Raw genomic sequence first — 12,196 nt, 5'->3', positions numbered from 1 at the left:
TTTGTCCTTAAAACCAGGTACTACAAAGTGGTATCAGAGCTATATCGACTATAGGACGTAAGCCTAGTTAGCAAATGGTCATCTTAAGGTTCCAAATTTGCTGTAAAATCCTTGGTCTATAAACCTTGCTATTTTCTCCTATACTATATTCTTGTCTTTGTTGTTCATCTCCTCCTTGTTGCTATAAATTTTGTCCCTAACTCCACCCCTTGTTTTGAATTGCTTTTAGAGCTATCACTTACCACATTCTTGCACAACATGAAGGTGAAGCTATAGAGTTTTGAGCCCTTAATACAACAAGAATGCTAGTAACATGAGTAGAGTCACTGAGTCCTAATTCTTGAATTGTGAACCTTTAATGTTTGAATGGTTGTCTTGATGTTCATGCTTGATTTGGATCTTTGTAATGATTGCAATGATTTTGTGGGTTATACTCACAATTTCATTTAGTTTACATGATAAGGCTTAAGGACCAGTGATTATATAGTTGGGTTGGTTTTTCTCATCCCTACGCATGCTGTCAGCATTCATCGGGTTATATTTCCATAGGTAGATGCCCAAAAGTCATGGATTACAACCAATAATTGTGCTAAATGTTGCAAACAGATGGTTTCTACTAGGAGAAGTGCTTCACATGATGCCGAAAGGAATGCCCCTAATGCTAATCCACTGCCACCAATTCCTCCAACTATAGAGCAATCTATGATGGCACAGACTCAATTGCTATAGACCTATGTTCAGAATGTATGCATCAACCCACTTCAAGCACCACCAAGGGACAGGCATGGTGAATTTATGAAAGGACATCCGCCAATATTGTCTCATGCAAGCAACCCACTAGAAGCTGATGACTGGCTTAGAGCTGTGGAGTGACAACTTAACATAACTTAGTGTAATGACCATCAGAAAAGTGCTTTATGCATCTGGTCAACTTCAAGGAGCAGCTTTAGACTAGTGGGAATTATTTTAGGATGGGAAAGATGTAAATTAGATTTGTTGGGAAGATTTCAAGACTACCTTTAGATCTTATCATATTCTAGAAGCTTTGGTGAAAATCAAGGAGGAGGAGTTCCTCAACTTGAAACAAGGTTCCATGATAGTGTGTGAGTATCATAACAAATTCACTCAGCTGTCATGTTATGCTCTAGGAGAAGTGGTTAATGATACCAAGAAACAAAAACGCTTCTTGAAAGGATTGAATGATGGACTTCAACTGCAGTTGATGACTGTGGAGTATCCTGATTTCCAAACTTTGGTGAATAGAGCCATTTTGATTGAGAACAAGCATCAGGAAATAGAAGAGAAGAAAAGGAGAATTCAAAGCCAGTCTTTAGGTAGTAACACATGCCCTCGCTACACTCCCCAGCAAGAATTTCAGCAGAGGTACCAGGAACCAGCTAGTCAGTGGAATTTTGATCCTCCTCAACACCTCCCTCAACACTAGCAAGAGCAACAGTATGTGAACCAGAGTCCACCCCAAGAGCCACTCATCAACTCCCCAATGAAGGATAGTGTGCCCAACACTCTCTCTTCAGGCAAGAAGTGCTATCACTGCGGTGAACCCAGCCACTATGCAAGTCAATGCCCGAAGAAGCCAAACAAGTAATAGCCCCAGAACGGAAACCATAAACAACAAACTCATGTGCAAGGCATAGCTAATTATGTGACGATAGAATCAGTAGAAGAAGCCTAGATGTTGTGTTTGACATGTGCCTAGTCAACTCTAGCCCTGCATTAGTTTTGTTTGATTCGGGAGCTTCACATTCCTTCATTGGACATCGTTTTATTAAGGAGCACAATATACCAAAATGTCCTATGAAGAAACAGATGTTAGTTGACTCATCTTGTGGGGATATGAAAGCTACTCTAATGTGTCCTAGTGTAAGAGTTGAAATAATGGGGTAGAGTTTTTGGCAAATCCGATAGTGCTAAAGTCTTCAAGCATAGATGTAATTCTTGGAATGGATTGGCTAAATCCATGAAAGGCTATTATCCAATGTGAGAATGGTACAATATGCTTGACATCCAAGTCAGGAGAAGAAGTTATATGCAAGGCAACTACAATGACAAGAGTGGTGTGCAGTCTTAATTAGATAGAAGGTGCAACCATAGATAAGACCAAGGTTGTTAATCAGTTTTTAGATATTTTTCCTGATGATTTGCTAGGTATGCCGCCAGATCGTGATATTGAGTTTATTATTAAGCTTTTGCCTGGAACTGCACCTATAGCCAAGAGACCATATCAGATGGGAGTCAATGAGCTAGAAGAACTTAAAAAACAGTTAAAGGAGCTATAGGAAAAAGGTTTCATATGTCCTAGTTCTTCACCATGGGGAGCCCTAGTTATATTTGTTGAGAAGAAAGATGGTACGCAGAGGATGTGTGTGTATTATCGCTCTCTTAATGAGGTAACCATCAAGAATAAGTATCCTTTGCCTAGAATTGATGATCTGTTTGATCAATTACGAGGTGCTTATGTGTTCTCCAAGATTAATCTTCGCTCTAGTTATCATCAGTTAAGGATTCGTTCATCGAACATTCCTAAGACTGCTTTTACCACTCGATATGGATTATATGAGTACACGGTTATGTCCTTTGGATTGACGAATGCCCCTACATACTTCATGTATATGATGAATAAGGTGTTTATGGAATATCTCGACAAGTTTGTTGTGGTCTTCATTGATGATATTCTAGTCTTCTCCAAAACAGAAGCTGAACATGAAGAGCATTTGATATTAGTCATGCAAAAACTTAGAGAACATCAATTGTATGCTAAGTTAAGCAAGTGCGAGTTCTGGCTGAAAGAAGTCTCTTTCCTTGGGCATGTTATGTCTAATGGTCGAGTAGCTATGGATCCCAAGAAGGTTAGTGATGTGTTGAGTTAGAATCCACCTCAGAATGTGGGTGAAGTCCGGAGTTTCCTAGGAATGGCTAGATATTATCGGAGGTTCATTGAAGGTTTTTCTAAGATTGCCAAGCCTATAACATCTCTACTTGAGAAGAATGCTAAGTTTGTATGGACTAAGCAATGCCAAGCTAGTTTTGAAGAGTTGAAGAAAAGGTTGACTACAGCTCCGGTGCTGGTACTACTAGATCAAAACAAGAGTTTCTCCATCTACTTTGATGCATCTCGACTTGGTCTAGGTTGTGTTCTTATGCAAGAAGGACAAGTAGTGGCTTATGAGTCCAGGCAACTAAAGAATCATAAACTAAATTATCCCACCCATGATTTAGAGTTAGCCGCTATGGTTCATGCATTGAAGATTTGGAGACATTATCTTGTTGGACATAAGTGTGATATTTATACAGATCACAAGAGTTTGAAGCATATCTTCACTCAGTTAGATTTGAACTTGAGGCAACATCGTTGGTTAGAGCTAATCAAGGACTATGATTTGGAGGTATACTATCACCCTAGAAAGGCAAATGTTGTAGCTGATGCTTTGAGCCAAAGGAGCTATGTTAATGTAGCTCTAGTGACACAGTTACCTAAGGAGTTATGTGCTGAATTCGAGCATCTTAATTTGGGAATAGTTGCTAATGTGATGGAATTGGAAGTGGAACCTACACTTGAGCAAGAGATCCGCAAGGGTCAGTTGGAAGATGAGAAAATCAAGGAGATAGTAGAACTTATCACAATTGGTAAAGCATCAGGATTTTGATTGGATGATTAGGGAATAGTGTGGTTCGGAAAGAGAATATGTGTGCCAGCAATAAAGTCCATTCGAGAGATGATTCTAAGAGAAGCCCATGACTCAGCATACTCTATCCATCCAGGTAGTACCAAGATGTACCTAGATCTAAAGGAGAAGTACTGGTGGTATGGTTTGAAAATAGATGTGGCTGAGTATGTAGCAATATGTGACACCTGTCAATGAGTCAAGGCAGAACATCAAAGGCCAGCAGGTTTACTTTAACCTATGAAGATACCTGAGTGGAAGTGGCAAGAAGTTGGTATGGATTTCATTGTTGGATTACCACGCACTCAGAGTGGTTATGACTCAATTTGGGTAATAGTAGATTGGTTGACTAAGGTTGCTCACTTCATACCGGTCAAGACTACATATACGGGTGCAAAGTTGGTAGAATTATACATGCAACGGATAGTATGTTTGCATGGAGTTCCTAAGAAGATTGTGTCAGATAGAGGTACTCAGTTTACATCACACTTTTGGAAGAAATTGCATGAGTCTATGGACACTAAGTTGAACCTCAGCTTAGCTTATCATCCACAAACTGATGGACAAACAGAGAGAACCAATCAGATCTTAGAGGATATGTTGAGAGCTTGTGCTTTGCAATATGGTACAAGTTGGGATAAGAGTTTGTGTTACGCTGAGTTCTCCTACAACAACAGTTACTAGAAGAGTCTCAAGATGGCACCATTCGAGGCACTATATGTTAGAAAGTGCAGAACTCCATAGTTCTAGAATCAGACAGGAGAAAATCAAGTGTTTGGACCTGAGATCCTCAAGGATGCTGAAAGGCAAGTGTAGACTATCAGGGAAAACTTAAGAGTGGCACAGTCAAGATAGAAGAGTTATGCTGACACTCGGAGAAGGGAATTGGTTTTTGAAATAGGGGATTATGTTTATCTAAAAGTATCACCTATGAGGAGGGTGAGAAGGTTTAACATGAAAGGAAAGTTAGCACCAAGATATATTGGACCTTTCAAGATTTTAGAGAGACATAGAGAAGTAGCTTATCAGTTGGAATTGCCTGAGAGTTTGTCAGGTGTACATGATGTGTTCCATGTGTCTCAATTGAAGAAGTGTTTGCGTGTACCCGAGGAGCAGATACCATTATAGGAGCTTATAGTCAAGGAAGATCTTACCTATGAGGAGTTTCTGGTGAAGATTTTGGAGACAGCAGAAAGAGTTACAAGGAGCCGAGTTATAAAAATGTGTAAGGTTCAGTAGAATTAGTATACAGAAGATGAGGCTACTTGGGAAAGAGAAGAGGATGTAAGGAAAACATACCTGCAGCTTTTTGAGTAAGTATCATTCGAATCTCGAGGACGAAATTCATTTTAAGGGGGGTAGAATTGTAACACCATAAAATTTGCTTTTCTTCAAATAGAATTAAATTAATTTAATTATGAATTTTTGTGCACATTTAAACCTGGGGAAAATAATAATCTTTATTGAAATTAAAATTCATCATAAGTTTAGCAACATGGTTGTGCATTCATGCTGCTGTATATTATTTTTGTACTGTGTGATTTGAAATTGGATTTCGAATTGATTTGAATTTGCATTTAAAATTTGTTTGGAAATTGGCTTAGAAAATAGAAAAGGAAATTCTCTCCCTCCCTTGGCTTTTGGCCCGAAGACCATTTTTCTCCCTCTGGCTCCTGGCCGTAGGCCTGTTTCTTCTCTGTCGCTGTCCTAGTCCACCAACGCCGGCCTGCTTGCGCCCCACGCTTCTCTTCTGTGTGTCCCAGCATTCCTTCTCAGCCCCGTGGCCCGCTGCAGTCGGCCTAGCACAGCAAGCCCACAGGCTGAACAGTCGCGCTGCGCCTTTCCTTCCTCTCTGAGCCACTAACACGCCGGGCCCACTCGTTAGGCATCTCCTTCCTCCTCCATCTCATGTTCGGCATGGACACCACTCCAACGCTACCCGAGTCTGGCCCTGCCACGCCTCATGCGCCGTGCCGCCCAAGTTTCCATGCCCCATAAATACCACCGTGCCACGCGCTGCCCTATACCGCCTTAGAGCCAGCTACTGCCTTGCTTTTGAGCTGCAGTCACTGAAGGAGATCTGTCGTCCACCTCGTGGAGTACCGCGGCCGCTCTGTTCCCTCTCCGCCGATGAGGTGACCCTAGGTGAGATCGTCGTCGCCCCCTCTCTCTCCTACACCTCTTATTTTGTCGAACCATGCACCTTAGGCCCTAAATCGATGACTCTAGCAAGCTCCTAGCCATCCTGGCCATGGTGCCGCCGTGCCTATCTATTCCAGCCGGCCGTCGCCGTCTTCTTCCCCGTCTGATCTATTTTGGCCCGTTAGATCGGGATCCAATGGCCGGTATTCAAGGATACCGATTCGGCTGGCAGTTTTGCAAGAAGGTCCCTCAGGTTTTTAATTATAGAACCCACCATCCATAGCGCCTTTTCAGATTTTGTTTTCTTCTTTTGAAAGCATATTTTTCTTCAAGTAGATCTAAAATACGTTTTCACCTATTTACAGTTTTGCCACTAATCTTGTTTTAGCCATAAAATCTCTATTTTAACTCCGATTTGATCCGTTCAAGTTATGTTAGGTTTGTAATTAAGTAATCTACATGTTCATACTACTGTTGAACATGTTTTCAACTTTTAGAATTCGAGGTTAAATTTAATATATTATTTTACTAAAGGAAATCTTGCTTAATTCATAACTTCTTCGTTTTAGCTCTAAATTTTGTGATCTTTGCATCTATGTGATCATAGCGAGACGTAGATTCATTTTACAAACTTTTCATCTTGATTTTATGTTGATTGATGTACTGTTCTAATCTATAGTTTTTGTTTGTTATGCATGATTGTATGGATGCCTGTGTGGCGCTGATTGATCTCGAGTAGGCAGTGAGTTTTGTGTTGGTGATATGGAGCAACTTTGAATATCAAGACCAGCAGTGATACTTTGAAATAAGGCAATTATAATACGAGGCTCCTTGTTACCTATTCACTTTAATGCAATCTCAATTCATATGCATATGTTAATGAATTGCTTGGAGTCTACCTACCTTGATATTGATTATCTTGTCCTTGATATACCTACGGGTTTTGCATGTGGGTAGTATGCTTAGTTTGCCCCAACTAATATTGATTAAGGAATACAATTAAAGATATATGCAACATGGTATTAAAAGATACTTTTTAGCAACATGGAACCAAGAGGGCTAGAGCATTGGGCCTTTTTCTTAGGGTGTTCTAGTTTCTCTCCATAAGGACTTATCTTTAAGTGACAACCCAGGACTTACAGTACAACCATGAGGACTACATGGCTCTGGTCTTAGTCTAGCACCATGCTCTTTCTAGTTTGTAGTAGTTTACCAAAAGGGCAAGAGGGGCATACCAGGATGGGTATGGGGCTCATCCCCAGGGTGTGTACTATGCTGCGTGTATCAGTGCCACTTCTGGAGATGACTCCATAACACTTGTGAATGGAATCCTTAGCGACTACTCCTTATTAGAACGACTGGGGAAAAACTTCATAGTGTACCCTACCTGCTCACTTTGGAAGTGTTTTGGGAGCTGCAAACCCAGGCATATAGGTAACACAACTCATGGTGAAAAGTGTACAACCTCTGCAGAGTGTAAAATTGGTATATCAGCCATGCTCACGGTCACTAGCAGCCTGGACCCTTACTGAATAGTTGGTTACTCGGAAGGTTTGGATTATGAGTAAAACTACTGATATCTCTAATTATTCATATTTGGGAGCCTAAGCATAACTTAGCAACTTATGATTAATAATAAAATATGACCAACTAAAAGTGCTTACCGCAGTTCAGCCGTGTCAAACCTTTTGAGCATGCATCCCCTCATGTTATGCTTGCTAAGCGGTAGTAGCTTACGCTTGTTTTATTTCAATACTTTGGCAAAATCCCGGATGGGTACCAGATGGAGGTTCTTCAGTGGAGTTTTCCAAGAGGTGTTAGGCTTGTGATCAACCAGTTGACGATTCCTATGGTGTTGGAGGCTTTGCCCAAAGAATAGAGTTATAGCATATACTGTAAAGTAAGATTATGTCCTTTGTAACGAATATTTATGCGCTATGTAATAAAGGCATTGTCTTTGATATTACTCCTTCGTTGTAGCTATATGTGTGAATTGAATTCCTGGGCACACATATGGTGTGTATCTGGTTTTGTCCTTAAAACCAGGTGCTACCCTTCTTCAGCTGATCTGGGGATGTTCTCGAGACTGCTATGAATAGCTTTGCCTTCCTTAACCTTGGTCAGTGTTTCTTGTTTCTTCTATTTGATAGCATTTGGGATCTAAGTCAAGTTGGACTCATGACGTTCGATGGTGGCTTTCACACTTTCTAGTTCTTTTTCAAGCTCAGCACGCCTATCTCTCAGCTGGTTTAGTTCTGGTTCAATTTTGAAAGAAGAATTCTTTAAATTGTCGATCAATTGTGCTAATTCTTTGGCTTCCTGTTTGTTAGAATTCTTTTTGGCCATCAAATTTTGACGGTCAATCATATTTCTTTGAGCCTTTTTCACCTTGGGAGCTTGGTCTTCGATATTGGACATATGTATTAAGGCCTCAGCAAGATTTGAGATCAAATTATCCTTGATGTTGAAGAAGATTCTTCTCATTGGGTCTACATGCTGGACCAAATCGGCTATATTCCTCTCGAGCATTGACAGCATGTCTTTTAACCAATTTTTGGTTTCATCTGATAAAGTCTCTTTAGAAGAAATGGCTGATGAGCTAATCTCACTTTCATCTATGTATTCTTCAAAATTGAAGGAGTAGCTTAGAGCTGGAGAATTAAGTGCCTACATGTGAACAAAAGGAATCTTATTAGAAATGACAAATGGGTTGACAATGAGATGAATGGTGAGGGGAACACAGTACCTTTTCTAGAAGAGACTCTAGTTGAGGAGAAGGAACAGCCGATGATGTGCCAATATTGTTTTCAACATTTGATTGAATCAGCTCTGGACTTCTGATGCTAGTGTCTGTAGGCATCAAGAAGTTTTTTGGTTTATATTTGTTATAGAAGGACAAGAATGAGCATATGAATTTCTTACCATCGATTGTTTGCTGAGTTGGAGAATCAATGGTTTGGGTATCAGCATCAACATGATCATCTTAAACCATTGGATTGTTTGACTTTTGCTCTTATGCGGATGTTTTCTCAGGTGATGTCTGATAAAGGAGAATGATCAAAGAAGAGTGAGGATTAAATATGATTAACAGGCTTGAGGAGATACCTTGGTAGCATCAGGAGGTGAAGTAGAGATGTTCTCATCTTCTGTTGTTTTGGGTCTGTTAGAAGCATCGGTTATTTCAATCATAATTGGGTCCTTAGGGGGATTAGTCGATGAGAGGTTGGTAGATGCTGATTCAAGTGCCTAGGACAATAATTCGGCACCTGTCGACATAGAATTTCATCCCATGCCGAGGACCACGAGCAAGCTGAAAGGGTCCGCTTGATGGAGCTGAGGATCCACCTAGCTTCAGCGCAGGGATGGTCGATCCTGCGCACTCCTCCCGAGACGTGCCAGTCAATTTGACCCTGCAATTGACAAAGAGAGAAAGTTTATCAGTAATTAAGGGCAGAATGTGCCGGTGTTGCCAGATAGTCCCGAATATGCGACTCTGAGAGCCAATATGAAAGGAGATCGACTAAATAGTCGATTCCGACATATTCATAAGAATAAATCGATTAATGCTCATGGGGTTGTGTAAGAAGAACCGGTTATTATTCTGGATGAATATCATTGTTTAGATAGATATTAGTCACTGGCAAAAGGATATCAACAGTAATTAATTCATGCTAAGCCAATGACTGCAAGTAACTGAACTCCTTTTATGAAAGAAACAGTTCATCATCATTCAACCGTTTAATAGAAATAAATCTAATAAACATATTAGATCTCATCTATCGCTCTGACCAATGGGGCATGAGGTAGAATCATGCAAGCCGTAGAAACAACAATAGACTCGACAACTCTAACTTATTACTAATATCAGTGGGGCATGAGGCAGAATCATACAGGCCATAATACAATAATAAGATCAGAGGGCTAACACATCTTTCAACCTATTGCTACTTCAATGATCTCGTGATGTGAACTGTTCATGAAAGCGCTCGATATCGGCTAAAACAGCTGATTCAAACATAGCGCACAGTTAAGGTCATGCCCTCTTAGGAACAGATCTACCAAATAATGATCCTCACTCCATGGTGCTAACAGTGGGGTGTGAGGCAGAATCACACAGGCCGTGATAATGGGCCATGAAACGGTTTTCGCTAGCCAATAGATCCACTCAAAATTAGACATGCCTTAACCACACGCTATGTACGGTCAAGATTGATATCAAACAGCCGATAAAACATAACTCATCGTTTAAAGTGCATATTAGATTAAATTTTATATCAACAAATGATGGGTTAAAAAGGATATAAGGCCGATCTAGATCAATCCCAATCGGGCAAAGTGATATTGCTATAATTAAATAAACAATGGAAGCAATAAGAAATATTGGTAACTTAATGAATCTATTCGAAGGAACGCCACCCTTACATAGAGCCAATAACTTGACCTTGACCTAGTTCGAGCAGTGGAGGTCGACAGGATCAATGCAGTCGTACTTGAACTAGACAAGAGTCGATAACTAACTCATACCAGAGTCACAGTGGAGGTCGACCAGATCGATGCAGCTATACAAACAGAGGTATAAGCCATGACAGTACTTACAAACAAGCAGTGGAGGTCGACCAGATTGATGCAGCCATATTTGCTGAAGAACTCACCGAGATCTACTCTACTCCTACTCGTAAGGGGTTTTCATCAACTTTTTCAGAGTGGGTGCAGTTGATCTTATTCTTGAGGCTGGACATGGTGGATAATATTCTATGGGATGCCCTTTCCTGTCCACACTTGGCGGATCAAATTTGGTATCCTACAAAAGAATTTCTTAGATGAGTTGATAGGAGAACTTGTTAGATAATAATTTTGAAAGAAAAGTAGTAAGTTACCTCACTATCAGAAGCAAATTCTTCATCTAGGGCCAAACAGTTGGGATCAATTGGACTACAGAAGAGGTGAGAGTGCCATTCTTGCCACTAGGAATCAATCAAATTTAAGGAGAAGGTAGCTCTTGTCCATTCATGCAGGCAAAGGGAAGGAAGGTTTGATCCCAATTGAAAAACTCTAGAAGCTTCCATCATCTCACTTATACCTTGTCTTAGCTTCAGATTGTTACTAAAGAATAGCCAAGGAGGTAGTTGACCAAGGCTGAATTGATGGGACACAAAAGAAGGATTATAAAATTCATAAGTTGGGAGATTATCTAGGAGAAAAGAACTAGTAGCCATTTTGCCACGGCCATGGCAAAATCCGACTGGCAGTACAAAGGGTTTGATCATACAACTAAAAATTGCAGCAGCTGTTTCATCTGAGGAACCTGATTCAAACCGAAATTTGACTAGCAGAACTAGTTTATTGTCTTCATCCTCATCATAAGGCAGCCAAGTCAAGATATTTGCATCAAACCCTTTGAAAATTTTCTTGAAAAGGTGGCTTACATCAACAATAATTGTTATGGCTAATGCATCTTCACCATAATTCATACACTGTCAAGTTCTTCCATCTTTTCCTTTATAATCTTCAGCAAAGTTGGAAGAAGGGAATTTCAGATTCCTAAGATCGGGTCTTACAATCTTATGCAAGATGACCCACAAAAGATGAATTTTTCCAGGCACATGTTCAGGAAAGCTACATCCTCTGTTTCATCAACAATCGATCCATCCTCAATATGGTCCAGAATATAGCTTGTCTATCCTATGTAGTCTGATATTTTGGCTAATTTCTTGGACCCAAAACTTAAGAAATCATAGGGTTGCATTGATCCTATTATTCTAAAGCCGGTCAACATGTAAATATCAGCCAAAGTGATGGTCATTGGACCATGACCAAAACAAAAGCATTCAAAGTGTTGGACCAAAACTAAGATGTAGAAATCAGAAGTGAGTCATTCCTCTCTATTCCAGACAGTGAGAGTGTTAGGCATTGATTCAAGTCATAAATTTCCCAATCTCAAGTCTTTTTCTCTGATACCCTATGAAACCAATCCCTCCATCCCTTAGGCATTTTGGGCTAGTTTCCAAAGGGAGTTTTGGTGTTCCAAGAAGACAAATCTACTACAGATTGTTTGAAGGGGATTCAGTTGGTTTCTTGATTGATCAAATTGGATGGATCAAGGTCACCCATGGGTCCAAGATAATAGGCATTAGGAACAACAGCTGATGGAATCAAAATTTTGTTCCTCATTTATTAGAAACTAGTTGAGATGAATTTAGGAAAGGGAAAGTGTAGAGTAGCGGCTAACACTTAAAAGGCAGAAGTTTGAAGGCATACCTTAGAAATGTGGTCGTTGGTTGCCATTGTAGCCAAAATGGATCTAAATCTGAGGAAGGTTGCTTGAACGGTAGCTTGGTAGAGCATAGAATTTGCTAGGGTTAAGGCTTTGT

This window comes from Miscanthus floridulus, chromosome 4, assembly GCF_019320115.1.
Source record: "Miscanthus floridulus cultivar M001 chromosome 4, ASM1932011v1, whole genome shotgun sequence".
Classification (NCBI taxonomy): domain Eukaryota; kingdom Viridiplantae; phylum Streptophyta; class Magnoliopsida; order Poales; family Poaceae; genus Miscanthus; species Miscanthus floridulus.
This window is presented reverse-complemented; position numbering follows the sequence as displayed.